Here is a 5,000-nt window from a genome sequence, read left to right as displayed (position 1 = left end):
CTCTCTCTCTCCCCTCCCTCTCTCTCTGCTCTCTCTCTCTTTGTCTCTCTCCTCTCTCTTTTTTTCTTTCTTCTTTCTTTCTTCTTTCTTCTTCTTCTTCTCTCGCTCTCTCCTCCTCCTCTCTTCTCTCTCCTCTCTTACTCTCTCTCTCTCTCTCTCTCCCTCTCTCTCTCTCTCCTCCTCTCTCTTCCTCTTCTCTTTCTTTTCCTTCTCTTCCCCCCTTTCCCCCCTCCCCTCCTCCTTTTCCTCGACCCCCCCCCCTCTTCTCTTTCGCCCTTCTTTCCCTCCACCCTCTCTGCCTCTCCTCACCCTCCTCCCTCGCTCTAATCGTCATTGATGCACCTATTTAAGCCGGGAGTTGCTCCGGCGGCAGCGAATTTCAGTGGTGCCGGTGGAGATCGTGATCCTATTGGGCGGTGCCCGATCCTTTACGTGGCGTCCCCAGAGGGGCCGGGGAGATAGGTGGCGGGTGGGCATGGCGGGGGAGTTGTAGGCGCTGTCCCCACATCCCGGTTTTTACTTTATCTGTTTTCGTCTTATATTTTGTTTTCCCCTTGCCATTTGAGTATGGGTTTCGCTTTTTCTGCGGAGCCTCGTTTCTTGGGGGATAGTTTTCATTATTCCGTGACACTGATTTCTTATTTTGTTCAATAAAAGCGCTACTGTAACCCACTCCTATTACTTCGATTCTATCTATTCGATCTATTTCCCTTAACTATACTGGGGAGCAGCACCACACATATCGCTTTGCTTTTATCCCTTTATTCGAATACTGCATAAATTATTTTGAATAACTGGCTCCGTTTCAATCCATTTCCATTGATGTATGTTATTACCAGCATTTCTTATTCTTTCACGGGGATCTTTTTGTCCTTGTTATGTTCGATTTACTTATCCAGCATCCACTATGTGTTTTTCTTTACAATTATTGAATAGTTTAATATACCGTTACACGACCCACTCAAGTACGACTTCCCAGGCGTGATTCCCTGGATTCTCGCGCATCTTACTTATAACAGCGACCTTCAAACCTCTGCAGCCCAAATTGCCAGCTCCCCTTTCGCTCCGTCTGCCAACACCAACTTTTTTCTGCAGGATTAGAAGTGGAACAATTAACAAAACTTCCACGCTGATGTCCTCGTTCAGCTTACTCCCGCTTACTTTCAGCTTTCTCAGTTTCCGTAGTTTACCCGTCTCGGTATACAACCCAACACGCATACTTTTTTTTCATTCCGCGTAAAGAAAGGAAACGAAGAAAAAAATATCGATTTCCAGATTCCCGCGCTCCCTCCGCGCGCGCTTGTGCGTGCGTGTGTGTGTGTGTGTGTGTATGTGTGTGTGTGCGTGCGTGTATAGTAACGGCAGGGATTGTTTTCGGCGGCGAGTCACTTGTGGCGCTCACACTCGCACACTACCGGGTTAAAGGGAAGGGCGGGCGAGGATGACACAAGCCCTACACGAGGAAGTCCGTCCTCGTGCTAGGAGATAAGGGTTCGTGACATTAGCCGCGCCGTGTGTGAACGAACAGCTGCGGCGGCGAACATGGCGTCGGGATCATTCAGAACAGGTGGTCGCCTCGACTGCCAATTCCGCAGAGATACGAGTATGGAACACTTACTTGACTGCTACATCCCGTGCCCACAGGAAATGCTGTCCGAGCTCGGGTGCCGCAGTCTGGGAGTTTACCAAGGTGCTAGCTATTTTTCTTTCCTTTTTATACCTAGTTTTATCAAAATGGAAGGATCGTAGACACTTTGAGTCTCTCTTTCTCTCTCTCTTTCTCTCTCTCTCTCTCTCTCTCTCTCTCTCTCTCTCTCTCTCTCTCTCTCTCTCTCTCTCTCTCTCTCTCTCTCTCTCTCTCTCTCTCTCTCTCTCTCTCTCTCTCTCTCTCTGTCTCCTTCCTCTCCGTCCTCCCTCCCTCTTAATCTCCTCTCCTCTCTCTCTCTGTGTTTCTTTCTTTCTCGCTTTTTCTTTCTCGTGTCGTTTGGGTTCATGTGTATTGATTTAGCCGCAGCGATCTGTTATAAATCAAAGAAGGTTTACTTTTAGAAGCCGTGAAAGATGCAGGTCAGGCGTTTAAGTATGATCCTTGCAATATTCTCCCGCCGACGTGCGTTTGGCTACCTCCTCATGGAACTCTTGGGGCTCGCTTGAAGTTTTGGCGATAACAAGGCATGTGTGGGGACGAGGGAATTCGGGAATTATATAGTTATAGGAAAGTTTGTTGTTGGTCTAAGTTCCGTAGGTGAAAGGCTCTTCGGGAAGGAAGCAACTGTGGGATTGCTGGTGTTGCCGCATCTTGCGTGCGAGTTGGAGTCAAATCCGCTGCAGTTTGTCGTTTGAGGCAACATAAAGATGTAATTGGGAATCTTCGTCGGTTTATTCTTGATTTATTATTTAGAGTATGCACAATCTGGTGATGTGTTTCTTTCCGACTGAGATGTTAAAGCTAAACTGTTCATCAGAGAGCAAGGAAGTTCACGTAATTTTTTCCCAATCCGTTTCTACTAAACCTCTGACTTCATCTCACACACAGGCTACACGTGCATGCTCGCATGCACCCTCTCACATACACACAACACACGGACACATACACACGCGCACGCACATGCAGACACGACGTGTGCGCTTGCATGCAGGTGGACACCAAGTCCAGAGCGGGTCGAGAGTTGATTGGCAAGCGAGACCCGACCGCAGTGGCGAGCCTGGCCACAATGGAAGCGATTGCCAAAGGCGATGCTATCTCCAGCTCCCTCGGCGCGGGAGGCTTACAGCGGGGACTCCGAGATTTCCCTTCGGAGGAGGCGCGAGGTACGGCACGTGGCTGCGGGAATGGGCAGGCGGGAGAGGCTGGCGGGAAGTGGCACAGGAACGATTCATCTTTGGGAAGGAGAATGGGAAGACGGCGTGCCGCACGCGGGAGGAAGGTCGCTCGTATCGGCTTGAGCAGCGGGATAGAGGAAGCAGTTACGCGGTCTTCCTCGTGAAAGGATGAAATAGGATGAGGGATTACTTCCCAAGCCTCATGGCACGGCGTGAGGGCCCCGGAAACCACGTCCAGCGCTGCCGCATGCCCCTGCCACAAGGCGTGCCGGCCCCGAGGTGCTGCTTGGCGTCCTGACTTTGGACGTCACCGCGAAGCGATAGAAGCAGTGAAGACGCTGTGCTTCGCGGTTGCTGCAGTGCGAAGTACACTTTGATTTTGGGACAGACCCTTGTGGCCACGCCGCCTTTCGCCGCCTTGCCGGGCTCAGGAGCTAGAGTTTCGCGGGGATCTACTGGCGTCCCTACTGGCTGGGGGGTGGGGATGGGGCAGGAATCAAGGAAAGGAATTTCCAAGAGAGAGAGAGAGAGAGAGAGAGAGAGAGAGAGAGAGAGAGAGAGAGAGAGAGAGAGAGAGAGAGAGAGAGAGAGAGAGAGGCAGAACAGGCAGGCAGGCAGGCCTGAGTCTTTTGCCTGGGAAAAGAACTCGCTTTCCAAACTTCGGCGGAGCACCTGTTGCAAGAACCCGGTGAGTGTGGAATTGAGCTGCGGCTTCATGTTTCCGTGCTCGATGAACGTACTCCCTCCCTGCCCCCCTCGCCTCGCCCTCGCCCTCGCCCTCGCCCTCGCCCTCCCCCTCGCTCCTGGTGGTGGAAGCGAGGATCGTTCGGCCGCCTCTGGATCAAGGCCTCTTTTCATGGTCTGGTTACTCGCGCGCTCCTTTTTCCCCGGTTTTCCCCTGCCATCCTGGAAAATATATATGTTTATACATTGTCGATCACTTCACCTTTCATTTTTCTTCCGGATCTTATTTCTTGGGGCCCGTTTTTCTCAGCTTTTCGTTCTTTGTTGTTTCTCGTATTTAGGCTCTTGAATCTTTTTTTTTTTCCTTCGGTCATTCCTCCATTTCCCTATTTCTCTTCTCTTTATGCGCTCTCATATGTCTTTCACATTGGCTCACGCACTTGCACACACGTACATACATACATGCATATATATGCATACACACATATGCATACACACACATGCATGCACACACATGCATACACACACATGCACAGACACACGCATACACAGACACGCACATGCACAGACACACACATGCACAGACACACACAAAAGCACACACACACACACAAACACACACACCACACACACCACACACACACACACACACCACACAACACACACACACACACACACACACAGCCCACAGCCCACACGCTGCCAATTATCCTCATGCCTTGCTACACACTTACACACGCAAGCACTGATGTCACGCGCGGGACACGCCATTCCCGATTCCTCGTCCTGACGCAGCCCGCGCAGTGAAAGTTCGGCCGGGCTGACTTCGCCAAGGCCTTCAGGTTGTTTGCTCGCTGCGGGGACGTCTGGGACTCGCCGTTCGCTTCGTCGTTGGGTTCCCCCTTGTTCCCTTTCTGTTACTATTAGCGTTATTAAAAAATCATTAGGGTTGTTATATTTTATTGCTATCATCATCATCAATCTTCATCATCTTCATCAATGATCATCATCATTATCATCACCATTGTAATCGAAACCATTATTATTATCATCATCGTAATCATATCATTATTATCATCATCATCGTAATCATAATCATTTTTACATCATCATCGTAATCATAATCATTATTATTATCTTTATCATAATCTTTACCACCGTCGTCATCATCATCACCACCTGCACGAGTGAAGCTAGAATGGCAAGAGAGGAGTCGTGTCGAGAATTATCTATCTTTTTCGATTAACGAGGCGATAGATTTTGTCAAACAACCTGACGTATTTAATTTTTCCCTTTGCATGAACAGTTGCATGAACAGCCGAGAGGTCACCGAATTATCGTTGTTTTGTGGCGTGGTCATGTTTGGCTGAGGTCGGCGGTGACTTCTAAATTATGCTTTTAAGATTATTATTTTGATTTCTTTTTGCTGTTTTAGTGGTTATTTGTTGTGTGTGTGTGTGTGTGTGTGTGTGTGTGTGTGTGTGTGTGTGTGT

Source organism: Penaeus monodon, chromosome 16 (assembly GCF_015228065.2).
Source record: "Penaeus monodon isolate SGIC_2016 chromosome 16, NSTDA_Pmon_1, whole genome shotgun sequence".
NCBI lineage: Eukaryota > Metazoa > Arthropoda > Malacostraca > Decapoda > Penaeidae > Penaeus > Penaeus monodon.
The sequence above is the reverse complement of the archived record's forward strand: the minus strand, read 5'-3'. Positions refer to the sequence as shown.